This window comes from Trichechus manatus, unplaced genomic scaffold, assembly GCF_000243295.1.
Source record: "Trichechus manatus latirostris isolate Lorelei unplaced genomic scaffold, TriManLat1.0 scaffold00049, whole genome shotgun sequence".
Classification (NCBI taxonomy): Eukaryota; Metazoa; Chordata; class Mammalia; order Sirenia; family Trichechidae; genus Trichechus; species Trichechus manatus.
The window spans coordinates 17,117,479-17,142,106 of NW_004443985.1; the positions used below are offsets into that span (position 1 = coordinate 17,117,479).

The following is a 24,628-nucleotide window of genomic DNA, read 5'->3' on the forward strand; positions in this document are numbered from 1 at the left end:
AAAAAATCACAGGCCAATATGCCCCATGAATATAGGCACAAAAGTTCTTAACAAAATTCTAGCCAACAGAATTCAATAGCATATCAAAAAAAAAAAAAAAAAAATCATGATCAGGTAGGATTCATACCATGATGCAAGGGTGGTTTGACATTAGAAAATCAGTCAACGTAATTCACCACATCAATAAAACAAAGGGAAAGAATCATACAATCATCTCAATCAATGCATAAAAGGCATTTGATAAAACTCAACACCCATTCCCAATAAAAATTCTCAGCAAAATAGGAATAGAAGGGAAATTCCTCAACATAATTAAAGGCATATATGCAAAACCAACAGCCAACATTATTTTCAATGGAGAAAGATTGAGAGCATTCCCTTGAGAACAGGAATGAGACAAGGATGCCCATTATCACCACTCTTCTTCAATATTGTACTTGAAGTCCTAGCCAGAGCAAGAAGGCAAGAAAGGGAAATAAAGGTATCCATACTGGAAAGGAAGAAGTAAAACTATCCCTATTTGCAGATGGCATGATCCTAAATATAGAAAATTTCAGATTCCACAAGAACATTACTGGAACTAATAGAAGGATTCAGCAAAGTGGCAGGGCACAAGATCAACACACAAACTCAGTTGGGTTCCTCTACACTAACAAGGAGAACTCCAAAAAGAAAATCAAGAAAACAGTACATTTACAGTAGCCCCCAAACGGGTAAAATACCTAGGAATAAACCTAACCAGGGACGTAAAAGATTTATACAAGGAAAACTATAAAATGCTGCTGCAAGAAACCAAAAGAGACCTACATAAATGGAAAAACATTCCATGTTCATGGATTGGAAGACTCAACAGTGTGAAAATGTCAGTACTACCCAAAGAGACCTATGGCTATAATGCAATCTCAATCCAAATCCCAACAACATTCTTTAATGCAATGGAAAAAAACAAAAAATGAATCTCCAATTTTATATAGAAAGGAAGGAGGCCCTAAATAGCCAAAGCAGTATTGAAGATGAACCAAGTAGCAGACCTCATACTTCCTGATCTCGAAATTTCTTTACAGCCACGGTAATCAAAATATCATCATACTGGTTCAAGGACAGACACATAGATCAATGGAATAGAATTGAGAACCCAGAAGTAAAACCATCCATCTATGGGCAGCTGATCTTCAACAAAGGATTGAAGTACATTCAATGGAGGAGAAACAGTCTCTTTAACAAATGATGTTGGCAAAACTGGATATCCATTGGTAGTAAAATGAAACAGGATTCATACCCCACACCATACACAAAAAGTAAAAGTAACTCAAAATGGATCAAAGACCTGAGTGTTAAACTATAAAATCTTCTGAAGATAGCATAGGGAGAAAACTAGGAGACCTAAGTTTTGGCATAAATAGTCTATCAAACACAACTAAAAATGCATGAACAACAGAAGATAAATAACTAGGATCTCCTAAAAATTAAATACTTGTGCTCATCAAAAGACTTTACCAAAGGAGTGAAAAGAGAACCTACAGACTGGAAAAAAAAACTTTGGCAATGACATATCGGATAAGGGTCTAATCTCTAAAATACATAGAAATCATCAACAACTCAACAACAAAACGACAATTCAATCAAAAAATGGACATGAATAGACACCTCCGCCTGGCGGATTCCAACTGCTGACCTTTTAGTTAGCAGCCATAGCTCTTAACCGCTACACCACCAGGGTTTCCGGAGACTTCCTAGACCTATCCGGACACCCCATGGGATTGGCTTACTGGATTAAAAGGCTAGGACCACAGTCTTGTGGGGCAACTCAGTCAATTTGCATAACATAGTTCATAAAGATAATGTTCTGCATCCTAGTTTGGTGAGTAGTATCTAGGGTCTCGTAAACTTGCAAGCGGCCATCTAAGATACATCTGGCATTCATTACTGCCAGATGTATGTCATTAATGGCAAAATAGTTGGATAGTAGAGTTTTACTGTTGTCGTAAATGCGAAATGTTGGATAACGAGATAGTTGATAAGTGAGGAGTAGGTGTACGCCATGCGCGTTTTTACACGTTGATTCTGGGAAAGCAATGCTGTCTATGGCTCCATGGGGAGAGGACAGTGGAAACTCTGTGTGTGATACTTTTCCTGGACTCTGTCCTATTTGCTTCTTTCCTTGGCTGGTTTTGATCGGTATCCTTTCCATAACTCTGAGTACAACAGCTTTCTGTGAGTTCTGTGAGTTTATCTAGGGAGTTACCAAAATTGAGGGTGGTTTTGAGAACCCCCTAATTTTACAATTGGTGTCAGAAGTGAGAATGGTCTTTTGGGGACTGTGCCCTCTAACTTTGCAGTTGGCGACTTTCTCACTGGGCTGTATGTAAAAGTTTTGCAACTTAGTTTTTGTTTCGTTTTTTTTTTAAATCAGCATAAACTTTTCCATATAATTAGGTTATATATGATGGTATTCCTAATGCAGTGTTTTAGGGTCTTCAAAAGTATGGTGATCGTATGGAAAACATACTCTAGGGAAGGGAACACTGGGAACATTGTCCTTATGTTGTAATTATTTATCTAGCAGTCATGACTGCTTCTCTGTCTGGGTGGCAATGTGGAGTTTTCACTATTAAGCTCTTCTTTTTTAAAAAAAAAAAAATTTTCCTTGTAAAATAGGCCCAACTCCACAGCAAAACTTGGATCTCTGCTCTATTTAAAAAGGGATGCCCTGTAACTTCTGAAATGGGAAGTGAATCCACTCCCATAGAGAGCAGTGCTTTTTCTAGGAAGATTGCATGATGAATGAATGCATACTGGTGATTCTTCAGTGAATACAATCTCCTGTCTTACTTGCCAGGATTGCTGCCCGATTGCTGTTTTCTAAATTACTTTTCCCCTGCCTGTCGTCTGAACTCATATATATATATATACACACACACACACACACACACACATACACACATATACGTATATATATATTTTTCCTTTTACTCCTGAGAACATGAAAGCATGATCAGAATTGCTGTGGGATTTACTTATATGGACTTGGAAAAACTAAGCTCACTCTTTTCCAAAAATACTGGGAACAGGCAGTATTCTAAAGTCATTCTTTGGCTGTATTTTGCTTAGCTTCTCTATTTACAATTTAGGTTTAATTTTAGAAGTCTTCAGAAATACTGATTACATTCTTTATGCTTAGCTTGACAGGATGGATAAACTGGTTTATTAATACCACATTATTTTACAGTTATAATAAACACATTTAAATAGTAATTTTATGCCAGTTTATGAGTCAACCCAAAGATCTTAATGTGCTCCTTCAAAGTATATCATCTGCTTCAAATTAAACTATAATTTGGCAGCACCGTCTGGTAAATGTACAAAAGAACTAGTTAAAGGAATATAACCAGGAAAATTTATTTCAATGACTAAGAAAATTATCCATGGGCTTACACTTTCAATTTACTTGATTTTCTTGATAAATTGAGTCCATGAGCATTCTAAACAAAATTATTAAAAATTAAAAACATATAAAGAAAAATTTGACCAAATGTGTAGAAACCATGATAAAAACACTAGAAGGCAATGAAGTTTACCTATTAGATTTTACAGACTATATTTTAGTTCTTTGTAAGAAATGACATTATTATAAGAAATGGGAAATTCAAAATAATATAAAATGCCACTGTTTCTAGCAAAGATGAGATAGCTAGGTGACTTCTGGCAATGTGTTCAGACACTTCAGAGCTTCATGGTATTTATGAACTGTTTCATTATTAATGCTCTGATGTAACTGGCAATGTTTAGTCTAACTGGATTTAAATAGCTTATTGTAGGAAGTACTCATTTTTTGGTTAATTTTCCAGCCTCAGTGATAACATCTCGAGTCATTAAGAGTTTTTTCTGAAAATCTTTGCCAAGAGATAAACATTATCAGCTGAATAGTTGTATCTGATCATCATATATGTGACAGGATAGATTAATCTAGTAACTTTATTAAACAATAATCCTGATTTCTCCTAAGTGTTTAAAAATCAGGGAGAGCTGATTCATGTTAGGAGGCCTGTCATAAGACGGTATGTTAGCCCTGTGTGGTTGGGGTAGAGGAAAAGGGTTGCTAGGATGTGTCATGATATTTACCTGCATCTGAATAAGAAATTTCAATATTCTGATCCCGCTCCATTGGAGTAAGAAAAAAAAAAAAAAGTTTGTTGGAAACCGTTGTGTGATTGGGGCAGGATTACAGTGTTCCACAGCTCAGAGTAGTTATTTGCAAGGAAAAATTAATGACCGCTACTGTCTGTCTGTCTGCCTGCCTGCCTGTCTATCTTGATCATCACCATCTATCTGTCTTACATAGTGTCTTACAATGAGCCCATCACAGTTCTAAGAGCTTTGAAATGCTAACTCCTGGCTGAGGAAGGGGCATTCACAATGGGGGTTAACAATATTTTGTATTGTAGCCTAAAAAAGGATCAATGGCAACAGTATAAAACAAAAATAAAAAAAAAAAACTAGCCATACTTCACAACATCATTACAAGGCATGAAAGGCAAGGAGGCACTGGAGTTTGGACCTGGGTAGATAGTCCCTTCAGCCATTCTTGAAATAATTGGACATCTGCTTTCTGTTATGGTCATGATGTATTGTTTATCTCCAGCAAAGGACTAGATACCTTCCGTGAATAGCTGATCAGGGACAACTAGGAGAGTCAGAGGAATGAAACCAACCAAAAACGGAACCTGTTGCCCTTGAGTCGATTCTCACTCATAGCAACCCTATGGGACAGAGTAGAACTGCCCCACAGAGTTTCCAAGGAATGGCTGGTGGATTCCAACTGCTGACCTTTTGGTCAGCATCAGAGCACTTAACTACTGCAGTTTTTCTACTTTGCTTTATTGATTAATTCATCTTACAGATGTGATGGAATTCATTAGGTACTTTGGAAAGTCCCTCTGACATTCAGCCGAAGCTAATGAACTGTTAATCTGTTACTTTTTCAGTGAGTACAGCTTGGATCCCCGTTTCAAAGCTGCTCTAAAGGTTACAGTTGGAATCAGGGATTATTTTATTGTTCCTATTTTCTTTTTCTCTTTAATCTCTAAGGCTGGTTTTATTTTCCTCCCTAATGACCTCTCTGGAAACCCTGGTGGTGTAGTGGTTAAGAGCTACGTCTGCTAACCAAAAGGTCGGCAGTTCCAATCCACCAGGTGCTCCTTGGAAACTCTATGGGGCAGTTCTACTCTGTCCTTGTAGGGTCACTGTGAGTTGAAATCAACTTGATGGCAACAGGTTGGTTTTTTTTTAATGACCTCCCTTTAATGCCCCCTCCCAAGTTATTGAAGGGATGAATCCTCTTAAGCATTTTGATAGAGTGGAAATTATGTCACTGTAGTGGCCAGTGTATCTCAGAGACTACTAGGATGATTTTAGGGTCACTATAGGTTTGCTATGAGTTGGAATCAACTCGATGGCAACAGGTTAAGGTTAAGGCAGGACCTGGAATTAGCTTTATGGACATTAATTCTGAAAATTATCAGGAATAAGAAAAATAATTTCATTAAGAGATGATTATAATAGTCATGATGAGCAATACTGTTTTTCTGCATTCAGTAATAAAAATCCAAGTAACAATAATTAAAATAATTTTAAAGCTAGTAATTACAAAAGGAAGAATGCATCCTAAACCAAAATTGTTTTATCTACTCCCAGGCCCCAAATGAATTTATAGACCAGTGCTGTCCAGTAGAACTTTCTGATGTTGGAAATGGTCTATATTTGTGCTGTCCAATATGGTAGCCACTGGCCACATATCACTATTGAGCACTTGATATGTGACTGGAGGGATTGAGGAAGTTAAGTTTTAATTTAATTTAATTTATTTAAATGTAAATATAAATAGCCACATGTGCCTAGTGGTTATGTATTGGGCAGTGTACTTTAACTAATTCCTTTTCTGAAACATTTAATAATAATAATTAATTCTGTATAATGATAAGAAAGTTTAACACTAAAGGAAAATTTTATGTATTTTATACTATACATCATTATATTTTAAATATCACATAAAACATGAGAACTAAAAGGTGTAAATGTTTTGGTTAAATATATCCATTTTCAAAATTACATTTGATGCTATGCTTTAGCATTTCAAATAATTTTCTGATTGACACTTTGCATTTTTATTTAATAAAAATAATTTTAGCTAAAATATGATAAAATATAATTATGAAAATATTGAAACAATATCATTTCATTTATTTCTTTACTGAAAAAGAGCCTGTTTATTTTTTAGCACAGCTTTATTGAGATATAATTTACATACTATAAAGTTTACCTATTTAAAGCATATAATTCAATATTTTTTGGTATATTTCCAGAGTTATACAATCATTACCATAATCAAATTTTAAAACATTTTTATCATCTCCCAAAAGAAACTTTGTACCCTTTAACAGTCACTTTACATTTCCCTCTCTTCCAAACTCTCACCCGTTGTTATTTTTAGGTGCCATTAAGTTGATTTTGACAGAGTAGAACTGCCCCATAGGGTTTTCTTGGCTGTAATCTTTACCAAAGCAGCCACCTTCCACCATCCTAGATCTTGGCTATGATGAAATTCTGATGCTATATCTTCCTTACATCTGTGATGGTAGTTCCCAATTTTTCAGTAACTAAAAAATCATCATGTTTCTCATGTCCAATGAGTCGACTTCTTGAAAATTTATTTTACAAGTGGAAGCAGATGTAGTCAAATGCTTTTTGGAAAGTATATCTTGAAAAGGGCTGTATATCCGGGGAAACAAAACAACTAGTTGGAAAATTAAATATGCAGTTAAACATTACAGGTAAAATGTTCAATCTACCAGGAGTCATTTGGTTCTATGTGATAGAAAAAGAGACTAGTTAACTAATTTCTACTTAGAAAAATTACTGAATTCTGTCAGATGAATTGTTTGTGTGCACAAAGGTACTTACTGTATTACATGACAGTTTATAAATGGAGTAAAATATTGCTAATTCCAGTGATTGACACTATGAAAAAAAGAAAATATTAAAGAATTTGAAATTTCTTAAATAGCTATTTAAGTCAGTATTAAAAAAACAAAACAAAATATTTTTGGGGATGCACTGTAAATCCAGACTTACAGAGGAAAAAAAAAAAAATCTGATTCTAAAGCCTATGGAATGTAGTAGAAACCATATATGACCTTGAGTTTTTTGACTTTTGGAACATTAGATGTTGGATTTTATCCACAGTCCTTCATTTTTTTTTTTTTGGTCTTTAACCCTTTTGTACAGACAGATGTGCCTGCCATACAAAAGATGGCTCCATTCTGGGGCTAGAACAAGGCAAAGAGGTTGTTCTGTACGGTGCCTCTGTGGGGAATAAGCATGTTGACTTCAGGACAGACATGCTTATTTCTCCTGTGTCATGGATTGAATTATTTCCCCCCAAAAATGTGTGTATCAATTTGGCTGGGCCATGATTCCTGGCATTGTGTGATTTTCCTATATGTTTTAATCCTGCCTCTATGATGTTAATGAGGGAGGATGGATGGCAGTTGTTTTAGTAAGGCAGGAATCAATCTACAAGATTGGTTTGTGTCCTGAGGTGATCTCTTGAGATATAAAAGACAGAAGTGAGCAGAGAGACAGGAGGACTTCATACCATCAAGAAAGCAGTGCTGGGAGCAGAGCACGTCCTTGGGACCGGGGTCCCTGGGCAGAGAAGCTCCTAGTCCGGGGGAACACTGAAGAGAAGAAGGCCGACAGAGAGGAAAAAGCCTTCCCCTGGAGTTGACGCCCTGAATTTGGACTTTTAGCCTACTTTGACTGTGAGGAAATAAACTTCTCTTCGTTAAAATCATCCACTTGTGGTATTTCTGTTACAGTAGCACCAGATGACTCAGACATCCTGTTTCAGAAAATTAATATTTGACAAACTTGTGTGTTATGAGTGTTGCCGTACTTTGTCCTCTCCTTTTACTTCGTTCCCTCTCTCACTGTAAAGAATATGTAAGGAGTAGAAGTCACAGATATATTCTTTTACATATGCTAAAGATGACATGAGACTTTTAAGCCTTCCTGGATTCATTTGGCCACTTATTCATTCATTCTATAAACATATACTGAATTTGGACATGGTTGGAAATAGGGTGTTGGTAAAACAGATGAGAATGATAATGGATGTTGTTGTTGTTGTTAGGTGCCTATGGGTCAGTTCTGACTCATAGAGACTCTACGTACAACAGAATGAAACACTGTCCAGTCCTGCACCGTCCTCACAATCGTTGCTATGTTTGAGCCCATTGTTGCAGCCCCTGTGTCAGTCCATCTCATTGAGAGTCTTCCTCTTTTTTCTTTTTTTATTGTTGTGCTTTAAATGAAAGCTTACAATTCAAGTTATTCTCTCATACAAAAGTTTATATATACATTGTTTTGTGACCCTACTTGCTCTCCGTATACTGTGACAGCACATTCTTCCTTTCCACCCTGGATTTCCCTTGTCCATTCAGCCAGCTCCTGAGCGCCTCTGCCTCCTCATCTCGCCTCTGGACAAGAGCTGCTCATTTAATCTCATGTATCTACTTGAGCTAAGAAGCACACTCTTCACGAGTATCATTTTATGTCCCACAGTCCAGTCTAATCTTTGTCTGAAGAGTTGGCCTCGAGAATGGTTTTAGTTTTGGGCCAACAGAGAGCCTGGGGGCCACGTCTTCCAGGGTCCCTCCAGTCTCGGTTAAACCATTAAGTCTGGTCTTTTTACTAGAATTTGAGTTCTGCACCCCACTTTTCTCCTGCTCCATCAGGGAGTCTCTGTTGTGTTCCCTGTCAGGGCAGTCACTGTGGTAGCCGGGCACCATCTAGTTCTTATGGTCTCAGGCTGATGAAGTCTCTGGTTTATGTGGCCCTTTCTGTCTCTTGGGCTAATACTTTCCTTGTGTCCGTGGTGTTCTTCATTCTCCTTTACTCCAGGTGGGTTGGGACCAATTGATGCATCTTACATGACCGCTCACTAGCTTTGAAGACCCCACTCACCAAAGTGGGATGCAGAACATTTTCTTAAAAATCTTTGTTATGCCAATTGACCTAGATGTCCTCTGAAAGCATGGTCCCCAGACCCCCACCCCTGCTGCTCTGTCCCTTGACGTGTTTGGTTGTATTCAGGAAATTTCTTAGCTTTGGTTTAGTCCAGTTGTGCTGACTTCCTCTTATTTCTGACCATCTACTCTGCCAAGCATGATGTCCTTCTCCAGGGCTAACATATCCAAACTATGTGAGACGAAGTTTCACCAAAGGAACATTCTAATTGTACTTCTTTCCAGACAGATTTGTCCATTCTTCTGGCAGTCCACAGTATATTCAATATTCTTTGCCAACACCATAATTCAAAGGCATCTATTCTTCTTCTTCTTTATTGTCCAGCTTTTGCATGCACATGAGGCTATTGAAAATACCATGGCTTGGGTTAGGCGCACATTAATTCTCAAAGTGACATCTTTGCTTAGCACTTAAGGAGGTGTTTTGCAGCAGAGTTTCCCAGTGCAATACGTTGTTTGATTTCTTGATTGCTGCTTCCACGGGCGTTGATTGTGGATCCAAGTAAAATGAAATCCTTGTCAACGTCAGTCTTTTCTCTGTTTATCATAATATTGCTTATTGGCCCAATTGTGAGGATTTTTGTTTTCTTTATGTGGAAGTGTAATCCATACTGAAGGCTGTAGTCTTTGATCTTCATCAGTAGGTGCTACAAGTCCTCTTCACTTTTAGCAAGCAAGGTTGTGTTATCTGTATAACACAGGTTGTTAATGAGTCCTCTCCAATCCTTATGCTGCATTGTTCATATAGTCCAGTTTCTCAGATCATTTGCTCAGCATACAGACTAAATAAGTGTAGTGAAAGGATACAACCCTGATGCACACCTTTCCTGATTTTAAACCACATAGTGTCCCCTTATTCTGTTCAAATGACTACCTCTTAGTCTATGTATAGTTTCCACATGAGCACAATTAATTGTTTTGGAATTCCCACACCTTGCAATGTTATCCATAATTTATTATGATCCACACAGTTGAATGCCTTTGCATAGTGAATAAAACACAGGCTATTTTGTAATGGATAGTTTGTCAATAAGGGAAACAGAGGCAAAGTGTTTCTAGACCTTGGAACCACACACCCTTCATCTGAGAGGAGAGACTTTAAGATGTTTGGAAGAGAAGCCTGGCACTCTTGCAGGAGCAGTGGGCAGTACGATGCCTCAGGTTCTGTTATGGTCTTTGGGCTCTGACATTGGGTGAAACCAGATCTTTGTAAGCTGATAGACATCCTCACTGCCCTGTGACCCTGGGTGAATTCCAGCTGAATGAAACCATACATTTCATTTCACCTCTGGATCTGTGATTACAGATCTGGGAGGGTACATGAATACCCTGAGAAGCACTGGAGATAAAACAGGTCACTGTTATTGACCTGAAGGAATTTATGGTCTAGTGGTAGGGACTTTCAGATAAACAAATAATTATAATTTGGTATTATGTAGTTATAGAGTAAGTATAGAGTCTGAAGGCAGCCTAAGAAAGGATGCAACCAACTTAGCTTTGAGAGCTTGGAAAGGCATAACCCAATAGGTATCATTTGACCTGAGTATTGAAGGATGAGTAGGAATTTTCCAGGTGGCAAGGAGCTGGAAGGGGATGGAATTGCTGAAATAATGTTTTGGTAGAGAGGTATGCATATAGTCAAAAAAAAAGCTTTCTATTTTCATAATCCTTGGCTGTACTAGACCTTGAAATGTGAGTAAGAGCCCTGTTTGGGTTCTTATTTTCTTTTATGCTATTCATTGAGGTATGTGCAGTGCCAAATGGAGTTTGTGCTCAAAATTTCCTAACCCATTAATCTTCAGGTGTTTTTCACATTTTCCATTTGAGTGACTACAGTAGACCCACTGACCTCTCAAAAGGTTGGTAAAGCCAGAGAGAAACGGCAGCAAGACTCTGAATGGAGTATTTATAGAAAAGACGAACTCACTTAGAGTAATTACTGAGAGAAATTAGGGGGGAAAGCATGGACTGAATGCCCATTATTTATTAGGTTAGAATAAAACCAAGTGTAATTTATTGATAATGGAAGGAGATGACTTTTTGAAGTAAAACCTTTAGCCTAAGTAATGCAAACCTCTGACACCAGAGCCTGCTTGCATGCTGAATCACTCAAATTGTGGCTCAGTGCCCGAAACTCAATTTCTGTTGTTCAGTGCGCTCTAACGTGTGTTCTCTCTGAGATTTGGCTTGCTCAGGCACATCTTGGCCTTACTGAATTTTGCTTGATTTGCTCTTCCTTTTAGGTCTGATTAAAGTCTCCTACTCTTTTCGGCACCCATTTGTTTCTGCTTCGAGGGAAGAGCTTGCTTAGTTAGCTTGGTTTTGATTTCCCCTGTGAGTTTTTTCCCCGGTATGTTTCTCTAATGCAAAAGCCCTTGCAGATAGAAATGTGGCCTCTTGAGCGGATAATAACAACTGCTCTTGTTAACTGGCTAATAGCAGCTAACCCTTATATAACTCTTACTATCTGTCAGACCCTATTTTAAATATTTTCCATGAATTAACTCAGACATCATCATAGGAACGAATGAGGTAGGTCCTATTATTATCCCCAGCTTGTTTCCCTAGGTGGTGCAAATGCTTAATGTGCTTGGCTGCTAACCAAAAGGTGGGAAGTTCGAATCTACCCAGAGGTGCCTCCGAAGAAAGACCTAGCAATCTACTTCTGAAAAATTAGTCATTGAAAACCCAATGGAGCACAGCAAAGTTCTACTCTGACACACATGGGGTCATAAAGAGTTGGAGTCGACTCCATGGTAACTTTTTTTTCCAGATGAGGAAAGAGAGGCACATGGAGAATAGAATCTTGCCAGTGCTACACAGTTAGTAGTTGGCAGAGCTGGGGGTTCTATCCCAGGAGTCTGTGCTACTAGCCACTTTCCTTTATGGGCTTTCACTGACATCCAGGGACTTCATATGAATTAAGGCATAGGTAGTCTGCGTTCAGCTACTAACCAAAAGGTTGGCAGTTTGAACTCATCCAGTGGTGCCGCAGAAGAAAGGCCTAGTGATCTGCTTTTGTAAAGATTACAGCCAACTATGTAACACATGGGATCACCATAAGTCAGAATCAACCCAACAGCAATGGCTTTGGTTTTTGATTTAGCGCCTTCGTTGCTCACAATATCCTTAGAGGGTATTTTACTCTGGATTATATATGGTTCATAAAGTTTAATATAAGTTGGCCAAGGACACACAGCTGGTAATTGGCTGAAATGTGTTTCAATTGGTAGTTTTGCCTCCAATGTCAAATCCCTTGCCCTTAACCACTACACTGGGCGCCATTTTTTTGCAAAGCTGTGACCCAGAGCTCAGTCCTCAGACCTCTGTTTACTCCTGCAGTGATCTTATCCTGTCTCATGGCTTTAAATAGTATCTGTTCTCTGATAATCCCCAGCTCTGACCTCTTCCTGATTTTCACATTCATGTACACAAGAGTCAACAAACATTTTCTGTAAAGGGCCAGTAGATGAATATTTTAGGGTTTGTGGGTCATAAGGTGTGTCTCCAATGGTGTGAGCAACTTGAGGGCAATGATTATGTCTTGTTCATCTTAGCATCCCTAACATTTAGGACAACATCTGACAAATATATTCTCAAAATTTGTTTGTTAGGTGAGTTAGTAAATGGACATGAAGCATTTTGCTTGAAAGGATGAAGCAGAACTTCCTAATGCATATTAACTGCTCAGTGAAAAGAGAGAAGTTTTTCTCAAAGTCCTGCTATCTCTGAAGGAAATGTGTTCTCTCTTCCATTTCTAGATCTAATACTTTGAAAGTAAAATTGTACAGAAATGTGTGAAATGGTCATCACCGTTGTTGGTATTAATTCTGATGCACATGGTCAATTAGTATAGCATTTGGAGTCAGGTAAAACCGGGCTCTAGTAATAATAACTCTGCTGCTTAGTACTTCTGTGACAATGTGCAAATCATTTAAGCTCGCTGAGCCTCGGTTTCCTCCTCTGTAAAAGGTATAGTTTTATCATAAGTCATTTGATAAGATCATTATACTATTGTGAAGATTAAATAGCATCTGTTCAAATAGTTTTTATAGTGTTTCACACAACTAGCTGCTCAATTAATGGCAGCTGTGATTATTGTTCTCTTGTTTAATTAGTGTCATTATCCAGCATCCAAGCACAAGAAATCGTAAACACTGTACCGAGACAGTGACACTAACCATGACATTACCATGCAAGTAGTTACTCTGAATAGAATGTCAAACATTGGGATGATCAATATTGACTTATGCCAAAGGCAGGTTTCCAGCACTCTCTCGAAGGGAAGCCAGTTCAGATCATTAGTCAAAAGCACTTAACTGAGTCAGGTGCTATGCTAGGCAGTGGGGCAAATGAAGAGGGAAGCCTACTTTGAGAAGCCATATCATCTATTTAAAACTCAAAGAGATAGAGAACACTCTGAGTTCTACTCAAGTTACTTATTTAAAAAAATGTGCTTGGGATTCCAGAGGAAAGAGAGAACTCATCTAGTAATAGGGTTAAAAGACACTCTTCCTTCTGTCACAATCCCTGTCCTGGAAAATTATCCATTATTTTCTTACTTTAAACAGAGAAGAGTGCTAGATGGTGCTGAGGAATATATTCCTCCTCTGTATTTCCAACGCGAAGCGTGGTGTCTGGCGAGCATTGTATGTTCAATAAAACAGATTATTATTATTCCTATATCTTGTTTAATATATATTTAATATATAATTATTATATTTCATTTAATTATAAAAACTAATTAATGGCAAAAGAAAGTTAGCCATCATTAGCATCACCTTTGTTACAACTTAAAACCAAAGAAATATTGATAACAATTTAAGTAGATGATCTTACCAAACCTTAAGTGGAGCATAACAATAGCTGACATACTTTCTAGAATTGTAGATTCCTACCTGGTTCGTCATTTTATTTGGAAGCAACATAATTTGTTTGAGGCCCTAATCCGAAAAGCTAATTGTGTACAACTGTGTGCTGCTCCAAGTTTAATGTGCAAAAGAATCACCTGGGGATCTCATTAAATGGCAAAAGCTGATTCAGAAGCTTTAGGGTGGGACCTGAGATTCTGCCTTTCTCACAAGCTCCTAGGTGATGTTGAAGCTGCTGGTTCATGGACCACATTTTGAACATCAAGGACTAAGCCATCATCCAACAGGTTTCAGGTTCTTCTTTTCTTCATAGAATTCACTCACTGCTGGCTGTCTTGATGCCCCCCCCACCACCTCTACTAAATCCCAGGACTGACCCAGACTAAAGTCCATGAACATGTTGCAACATACTAATTTCTCATGAAGTTTATAAGCCTATGGCTCTGTCTTTTCATCTGGAAGGTGTGACAAAATGAGTGTAACCCTCATGGGTTTCTGCATTGGAAAGGGGCTTTCGTACCCTCTGGGAGGATATGAAATATACACAGAGTTTGGCCACATCAATATCATAATTTCTCATTATAGATCACAATCCTCACAGGAATGATGACGGATTGCTTGAAAACCTTAAAGGAGGCTCAGAGTTCTTATCATACTCTATACAGCCGACTTAGCCACAAAGAGGTGGAATATAACCCTGTAGTATTTTTGAATCATATCAAGGTTGAGTGCTATATAATAAGTGTTACAAATAGGTGGTTGTAAAGTCAGATCTGAGTCTTTGAGCATTTATAGTTCAATTTTCTCAGACTTTCTAAGAATAATTCTCTAGCTATAAGAGGCAATTTTATCTATTAAATTTTCAGTGAGTCTTAGAATGTAATTTGAAACATATATTGTAAAACATTAGCAATTTTCAAAAGTCTACTTGCATTTTTTTAAATCAAAATAAATTCTAAGTTGCCTTTTTTCCAGTTTTATTCCAACATTTTACTCGGTATTATCCTTACAATTGCAAACATACTGTGTCATTATTTTAAACATTTTGTCACTTGACAGTATGTTGATATTTTGTAGAAAATAATCCTAATGCACAATGCCAAGCATTTTCTAGTGCTTGAAATAGCTAGTGTCACAAAGTACTGAAATGAAAACTGTCTAAACATTACCTAAAGAGAAATGGAAAGCTTTCAGGGCAGTACATGGTCAAGATGCTTTAGAGAGGATAAATCTGGATTTTTTTTTCTGTACTATAGGTTGTTCAGTTGTCTAGCAAAAATGTCTTCTTCCCAAATAAGGATGTTAACACAGGATTTGTTATCAGATTTAAGTAGGAAGACAATTAGGTCCAGGCCTCAGAAAAGAATCGAAAACTTTCTGACTTCTTTCAAACTCAAAAGATCTCAGGTCAGGTCAGCAACTGCCAAAGGGAAAGATAAACTTTAGAAAAATTGTTCCAGGCCAAACTTTGAACTTTAGTTTAGAGAAACTGCAGAGAAAAGGAAGCATGAACACTAGTGCTTCCTATTTCCCTCCTTCTCAGACATTGTTAGGTCTGATCCTGGAAATATTTATTCAAAGACGGCCTTATATCAGAAATGAGAGCAGGATAAAGAAAAATAGGGAAACACTTATACTACAGAATGCTGAAATGCCAGATGTTGATAAAGCTTTATTTTATTGAGTCCATTGCAAAAAAAAACAAACATGCACTCAGCTTTCAGAAAAGAAACAGGCAGTGGTTGAGCAAATGAGAGACTCACTGGTGGTGGAAGGGATATGATGCTAATATTCCATGTCATACTTTCCCATGAAGTAACAGAATTTTTATAAAGTTTGTATTAGACAGTCTAGGCTAGATTATGTTGTAGAAACAAACATCCTCATGCCCCCCACCCCCCAAAAAATGGTTTAGCACAATACACAAAGCCTAATGTGTCTCTGAGTGGCTCTTCAGGCAATTCTCCTAATGGAGGCTCAGTATTCCAGACTGTTTTGATTATATGGCTCCTGCACACAGTACATGCTTTCAGGCTGATGAGAGAAGAGAGGATATGAAGACTCTCTCACCAGCTCTTAAATGCTTTCACCTGGAAGATATAAAATCATTTGTACCCACACTTCATTAGTTGAAGTGAATCGTGTTGCCGCAGCTCTCCTGCGTCAATATGCTGCCTACAGGAGACAGACCTTAAACTTAAAGACACAAACAAACTAAAACTCAGAGGATGGAAAAAGTATATTAAGCAAACAACAATCAAAAAAGAGAAGGAGTGGCAATATTAATCTCTGACAAAATAGACTTTAAAGCAAAATCCACCACAACGGATAAGGAAGGACACCGTATAATGATTAAAGGGTCAATACACCAGGAGGACATAACCATAATAAATATTTATGTACTCAATGACAGGGCTCCGAAATACATCAAACAAACTCTAACGAAGAGAAATAGACAGCTCCACAATAATAGTAGGAGATTTCAACACACCACTTTCGGTGAAGGACAGAACATGCAGAAAGAAGCTCAAGAAAGACACGGAAGAGCTAAATGTCACAATCAACCAACTTGATCTCATAGACATATACAGAACATCCACCCAACAGCAGCCAAGTATACATTCTTTTCCAGCACACATGGTACATTCTCCAGAATAGACAACATATTAAGCCACAGAGCAAGCCTTAAGAGAATCCGAAACATCAAAATATTACAAAGAATCTTTTCTGACCATAAAGTCATAAAAGTAGAAATCAGTAACAGGAAAAGCAAGGAAAAAAAGTCAAATATATGGACACTGAACAACACCTTGCTTAAAATCTACTGGGTTATAGAAGAAATTAAGGATGGAATAAATTCACAGAATGAAATGAGAATAAAAACACATCCTACCAGAACCTTTGAGACACAGGAAAAGCAGTGCTCAGAGGTCAATTTACAGCAATAAATACCCACATCCAAAAAGAAAAAATGGCCAAAATCAAAACATTAAGCCTAAAACTCAAAGAAGTAGAAAGAGAGCAGCAAAAGAAGCCCTCGGGCACCAGAAGAAAGGAAATAATAAAAATTAGAGCAGAATTAAATGAAATAGAGAATAGAAAAACAATTGAAAGAGTTAATAAGACCAAAGGTGGTTCTTTGAAAAAATCAGCAAAATTGATAAAGCACTGGCCAAACTGACAAAAGAAAAACTCAAGAGGAAGCAAATAACCCGAATAAGAAATGAGATGGGTGATATCACAACAGACCCAACTGAAATTAGAAGAATCATAAGAAAATATTATGAAAAATTGTGTTCCAACAAATTTGAAAACCTAGAGGAAATGGACAAATTTCTAGAAACACTACCTACCTAAACTAACACAAACAGAGGTAGAACAATTAAATAAACCTGTAACAAAAGAAGAAGTTGAAAAGGTAATTTAAAAACTCCCAACAACAACAACAAAAAAAACCCTGGGCCTGATGGCTTACTGGAGAATTCTAGCAAACTTTTAGAGAAGAGTTAACACCACTACTACTAGAGGTATTTCAGAGCATAGAAAAGGATGGAATACTCTCAAACTCATTCTGTGAAGCCAGCATAACCCTGATACCAAAACCAGGTAAATACACCACAAAAAAAGAAAATTACAGACCAATATCCCTCATGAACATAGATGCAGAAATCTTCAACAAAATTCTAGCCAACAGAATCCAACAATATATCAAAAAAATAATTTACCATGACCAAGTGGGATTCATACCAGGTATGCAGGGATGGTTCAACATTAGAAAAACAATCGATGTAATCCATCACATAAATAAAACAAAGACAAGCACCACATGATCTTATCAATTGATTCAGAAAAGGCATTTGACAAAGTCCAACACCCATTCATGATTAAAAAAAAAAAAAAAAACCTCTCAGCAAAATAGGAATAGAAGGGAAACTTCTCAATATAATTAAGGACATTTATACAAAGCCAACAGCCAACATCATCCTAAATGGAGAGAGCTGAAAACTTTCCACTTGAGAACAGGAGCCAGACAAGGATGCCCTTTATCACTACTCTTATTCAACATTGTGCTGGAGGTTCTAGCCAGAGCAATTAGGCTAGAAAAAGAAATAAAGGGCATACAAATTGGTAAGGAAGAAGTAAAAGTATCCTTATTTGCAGATGATATGATCTTATACACAGAAAACCCAAAAAAATCCACAAGAAAACTACTGGAACTAATAGAAGATTTCAGCAAAGTATCAGGGTACAAGATAAACATACAAAAATCAGTCAGCTTCCTCTACACCAACAAAGAGAACTTCCAAGAGGAAATCACCAAATCTATACTATTTACAATAGCCCCCAAGAAGATAAAATACTTAGGAATAAATCTAACCAGAGACGTAAAAGATTTATACAAAGAAAACTCCAAGACACCACTGCAAGAAACCAAAAGAGACCTACATAAGTGGAAAAACATACCTTTCTCATAGATAGAAGACTCAACACTGTAAAAATGTCTGTTCTACCCATAGCAATCTACAGATACAATGCAATCTTGACCCAAATTCCAATGACATTTTTTAAGGAGATGGAGAAACAAATCACCATCTTCATATGGAAAGGGAAGAGGACCTGGATAATTAAAGCATTACTGAAGAAGAAGAACAAAGTGGGAGGCCTCACACTCCCTGATTTTAGAACCTATTATACAGCCACAGTAGTCAAAACAGCCTGATACTGGTACAACAACAGATATATAGACCAATGGAACAGAATTGAGAATCCACATGTAAATTCATCCACCTGTGAGCAGCTGATATATGACAATGGCCCAAGTCTGTTCAATGAGAAAAAGACACTCTCCTTAACAAATGGTGCTGGCATAACTGGATATCTATCTGTAAAAAAGTGAAACAAGATCCATACCTCACACTATGTACAAAAACTAACTCAAAATGGATCAGAGACCTAGATATAAAATTGAAAATGATAAAGATCATGGAAGAAAAAATAAGGATGATGCTACGAGCCCAATACATGGCATAAACAGAATACAAATCATAAGTAACAATGCACAAACACCAGAAGAGAAACTAGATAACTGGAAGTTCCTAAAAATCTTTTATGCTCATCAAAAGACTTCACCAAAAGAGTAAAACGACAACTTACAGAGTGGGAAAAAATTTTTGGCTACGACATTTCCAGTCAGGTTCTAATCTCTAAAATCTAGAAGATACTGCAAACTTTAACAACAAAAAGACAGATTACCCAATTAAAAACTGGGTAAATGATATGAACAGACATTTCTCCAAAGAAGACATTTAGGCAGCTAACAGATACATGAGGAAATGCTGACAATCATTAGCCATTAGAGAAATGCAAATCAAAACTACAGTGAGATACCCTCTTACCCCAACAAGGCTAGCATTAATCCAAAAAACACAAAATAATAAATGTTGGAGAGGTTGTGGAGAGACAGGAACACTTATACACTGCTGGTGGGAATGTAAAATGGTACAGCCACTTTGGAAATTGATTTGGCACTTCCTTAAAAAGCTACAAATAGAAGTACCATACGATCCAGCTATCCTGCTCCTTGGAATACGTCCTAGAGAAATAAGAGCTGCCACACAAATAGATATATGTATCCCCATGTTCATTGCAGTACTGTTTGCAATGGCAAAAAGATGGAAACAACCTAGGTGCCCATCAACGGATGAATGGATAAACAAATTATGGTATATTCACACAATGGAATACTACACAACAATAAAGAACAATGATGAATCCACGAAACATCTCATAACATGGATGAATCTGGAAGGCATTATGCTGAGTAAAATTAGTCAGTGGCAAAAGGACAAATATTGTATAAGACCACTATTAAGAACTCAAGAAAAGGTTTAAACGCAGAAGAAAACATTCTTTGATTGTTACAAGGGTGGGGAGGGAGGGGGAGAGGAATTTACTAACTAGATAATAGACAACAATTATCTTAGGTGAAATGAAGATATCACATAATACAAAGGAAGTCAGCACAACTGGACTAAACCAAAAGCTAAGAAGTTTCCTGAACACAACCAAAGACTTTGAGGGACAGACTAGCAGGAGTGGGGGTCTGAGGACGATGGTTTAAGGGGACATCTAGGTCAATTGGCATAAAATTTATTAAGAAAATGTTCTGCATCCCACTTTGGTGAGTGGCATCTGGGGTCTTAAAAGCTAATGAGTGGCTATCTCAGATGCATCAATTGGTCCCAACCCACCTGGAGCAAAGGAGAATGAAGAACACCAAAGACACAAGGAAAATATTAGCCCAAGAGACAGAAAGGGCCACATAAACCAGAGACTCCATCAGCCTGAGACCAGAAGAACTAGTTGGTGCCTGGCTACCACCAATGACTGCCCTGACAGGGAACACAACAGAGAGTCCCTGATGGAGCAGGAGAAAAGTGGGGTGCAGAACTCAAGTTCTAGTAAAAAGACCAGAATTAATTGTCTGACTGAGACTGGAGGAACCCCAGAAGACATGATCCCTGGTCTCTCTATTAACCCAGAACTAAAACCATTCCCGAAGCCAACTCTTCAGACAAAGAATAGACTGGAGTATAAGACATAAAATGATACTTGTTAAGAGTGTGCTTCTTAGTTCAAGTAGATACACGAGACTAAATGGGCAGCTTCTGTCTGGAAGAGAGATGAGAAGACAGAAAGGGATAGGAGCTGGGTGAATGGACACAGGAGATCCAGTGTGGAAAGGAGGAATGTGCAGTCACATTATAGGGGTAACAGCTAGGGTTACATAACAATGTGTGTGTAAATGTTTGTATGAGAAACTAGAGCTGTAAACTTTCACCTAAAGCACACACACACAAAAAAAGAGTGGCTTAGCAGTGTTGCACTGGTAATACCTAAGCATCATCTTAGAATTCTGCCTTTGTCTCCCTCTCTTCCCCTACCCCTCTGACTCATTAACACAGATTACTGATTCGGTCACTAAAATACATCTCAAATATGTCCATCCTCCCCACCTCTACTGCCATCATCCTGTTCTGTTCTATGTTAATTTCGCATCCGAACAGCAGTTTGCTACCTGGACTTCCAACTTTGTTCTTTTTTTAAAATTATTTTAATATGGAATGCTTCATGAATTTGCATGTCCACCTTGTGCAGGGGTCATGCTAGTCTTCTCTGCATCATTCAAATTTTCATATATGGGTTGCGGAAGCAAGCACCCCAACTTTGTCCTTGCTTTGTGAAAATCCATTCCCTAAATAGCAGCAAGAGAGATCTTTAAATGTAAATAAATCACATTAATTATTTACTTCTGAACCAAGACTTCTTTCCGTGGGCAAAAGGCCCAGCCTGATCTGCCTCCTGCCCACCTCTCCAGTGTCACCAGGATCCACTCTCCTCCTCACTTTCTGTACCGTCCACACTCATCTTCAGACAGTGTCTCAAACACTCCTGGTTCTTTCCCACCTCCAGATCTTGGTAGTTGGTTTTCCTTTGCCTGGAAAACCAAATCCATTGCCGTGGAGTCGATTCCGACTCATAAGGACCCTATAGGACTGAGTAGAACTGCCTCGTAGGGTTTCCAAGGAGCAGCTGGTGGATTCAAACTGCCGACATTTTGGTTAGCAGTATAGCTCTTAAACTGAGTGCTCAGCAATTCCCATGGATGCCTCCTACTCATATTTAAGGTCCCAGCTCAAAGGACCCTCTCACAGAGGACTGGGCAATGCCATCATCTAAAATAAGGTCCCACCAGTCCTGTTATCCTTTCTTACTGAATCATATGACTTTCTTTTACAGCACTTAGTACAATCCATATTTGCTGTATTTATTTATTTATTTGTTTTTCTTATTGTCTCTCCACTGCAATAAACTTGCCATGAGAGCCAGGTGTGTCATTTCCCATCGTATCCCCAAGACCTCAATAAGTCATGATAATCAATAAATAAGTTTCAAATGAATGAAGAGGAGCGAGGCACAAAGGGAACACAGATCTTGAAACACATTGTCTTCAGGATGAAGTCCTGTTTCCCATCCCTTCTTCATGTCTACACCCAAGTTTCACCTTCTATATGAAAATGTCCTTAATCTCACCAGCCCTTGAGCTTTAGTCACCTTCACACATCTTGCACTTACAGTACAGTACTGGCCCTCTGGATCCACGGGTTCTGCATCCATGGATTCAACCAGCCACGGATGGAAAATATTTAAAAAAAAAAAAAAAAGTTCCAAAAAGCAATATTTGAATTTGCTGCCTGCAGAGCACTACCCTTGAAGTGATATGTAGGCATACCTGCTGTATCCTTCCTCCATTTCACAGATCCCCAGTCTCTCTCCAGCACTCCCTGTGTTAGCACTGTTTGCCTCATGTCTTATCATTATTCCCTAAACAATACAGTACTGTATAACAACTATTTCCATAGCGTTTACATCGTATTGGGTATTATAAGTAATCTAGAGTTGATTTAAAGTATACAGGAGGAATTGCTCAGGTTGTATGCAAATACTGTGCCATTTTATATAAGGGACTTGAGCATCTGCTGATTTTGGTATCCACATGGGTCCTGGAGCCAATCCCCATGGATACCAAGGGACGACTATATTGATATTAATTTTGTGCGTATGTTTTATTCAGCCGACTCCCACTTACTGAGCAACTGCCTTGCACCCACTGCTGTGCTTAGAGCTTCTAATATGTAGTTTTGTGATCTTGAAGATAGTGATGTATCTTTGAAACACCCAGCATTGAGCTTTGCACATACTGGACATTCAGTAAATAATTGAACTCAATAAATTAATTGAATTGATCCATGATACACATGGCTGTTTCCCAGTGGTATAATTGTTGGAGTGTTTTCAAAATCAAGGCTGTCATTGAGAATTATTTTCTGAACCTTAATCCAAATAATCCTGTACCTTAAAAGCATTTTGAGGTTCTCAGAGTTCCTTCTTTTTATCAACTACTCATTGACTTTCCATGAACATATCCTGGCTCTACTTATTAGTTGTGTCACCTTGGGCATAGTTCATTTCATTTTGCCTCTATTTAATCATCTCTGAAATGTGTATGTACAGGAAATATAATATCTACTTCATTGCATTGGTATGAATTTATGTATGTTCACTGCTTAATACAGTGCCTAGCATAGAACATTAGCCATAAATACTATTTTTATTATTGATCCCCTGCTATATTCCAGGCATTAGGGATCCGAAGATGAACAAGACATGGTCTCTGACAATAGTCACTCACAGTATGTTATGGCTGGTGGTGATTGTGCAGTTGATCATGCATTCTGGACTACCTATAGGCTGTGAAACCACGTACTCCTTCTGTCTACCACATAGTGCTCAGAGCTCGACGATTAACATGTCTAACACCTTCACCACTCTGCTGTTTTTAGGAAGCTGTTGTGGATCACAGTAATGATCACAGTTCTCTGTTTCTCCCTGTATCCACATCCTTTGCCCCGTGACTGTGTAGTGCCCTCCCACTCTGATGTTGGGCTTGACCAGTGACTTGGTTTGACCAATGGGATGTTAACAAATGTGATGCAAGCAGTGGCTTGGAAAGTGCTTGAGTGAGTGGGCTTGCCCTCTCTGGTGCCTGTGCCATTGCCAAGACAACATGCCCGGGTGTGGCAGGCAGAGTGACCCCCAAAGATGTCCACACCTAATCTCTGGAACCTCTGAATATGTTGTGAAACATGGCAAAAGGAATTTTTCAGGTGTAATTAAGATTACAGACCTTAAAATAGGAGATTGTCCTGGATTTTCTGGATGGGCCCATTCTAATCACTTGAGTCCTTAATAGCAGAGAAATTTCTCAGGCTGGAGTCAGATGGGCAGAAGAAGAGGCAGAAGAGAGATAGGGCAGAAGTGGAAGTCAGAGAGATTCTGAGCATGAGTAGAATTCAGTGCACCGCTGATGACTCTGAGATTTAGGGCCCCACGTGCAAGGACCAGAGGGAAGCCTCTAGGAGTTACAGGTGGCCCCCGCTTACCAGCCAGCAAGAAAACAGGGACCTCAGTCTTATAACCCTAAGGAAATAGAATCTGCCAACAACCTGAATAAACTTGGAAGTATATTCTTCCAGAGCCTCCATATAAGAACCCAGTCAGCTGACACCTTGATTGTGGTCTTGTGAAGTCCACAGCAGAGAAACAAGCTAAACTCACCTGAATTTCTGACCTGCAGAATAGTGAGATAATAAATTTGTGTTGTTTTAAGCCTCCAAGTTTGTGGTCATTTTCTGTGGCAGCAATAGAAAACTAATACACTGGGCTAGCATAGAACAGAGCTGAGTCACAACATTCTTCTCAGCTGAGGCCAGCCTAGGTGAGTTGACAGCTACTCAACCTTAAGATACATGAATGTGCCCAGCCAAGATCAGCAGGGCCACCTAGCCAACCACCCCAGACACATGAGCAATAGACAATTGTTTTATGCCTCTGATATTTGGTGGTTGTTATGGAACATTGTTTGTGGCAGTGTATATCCGATATGGTGGCCAGGGGACCGCTGGGTGGATGTTATACTTTTCACGTGAAATCTTCTCTAAGACTGGAAGAACGGGAGTGAGAAAAACCTCCCGTTTGATTAGTTATGAGGTTGAGTCATGGAGCAAGATTCTAAGGTGGCTTCAGACATAAATGCTCTATTAAGGAAAG

At 38.3% G+C, this 24,628-nt stretch overlaps 1 non-coding gene across 1 annotated transcript; it reads right to left on the reverse strand.

Annotated features, from left to right (window-relative positions):
* Positions 1-21,070: 21,070 nt before the first annotated feature.
* LOC111820764 (U6 spliceosomal RNA) lies at positions 21,071-21,179 on the reverse strand. The gene has a single exon (XR_002824286.1). It is a non-coding gene; the product is annotated as a U6 spliceosomal RNA (small nuclear RNA).
* Between the last annotated feature and the right edge of the window lie 3,449 nt (positions 21,180-24,628).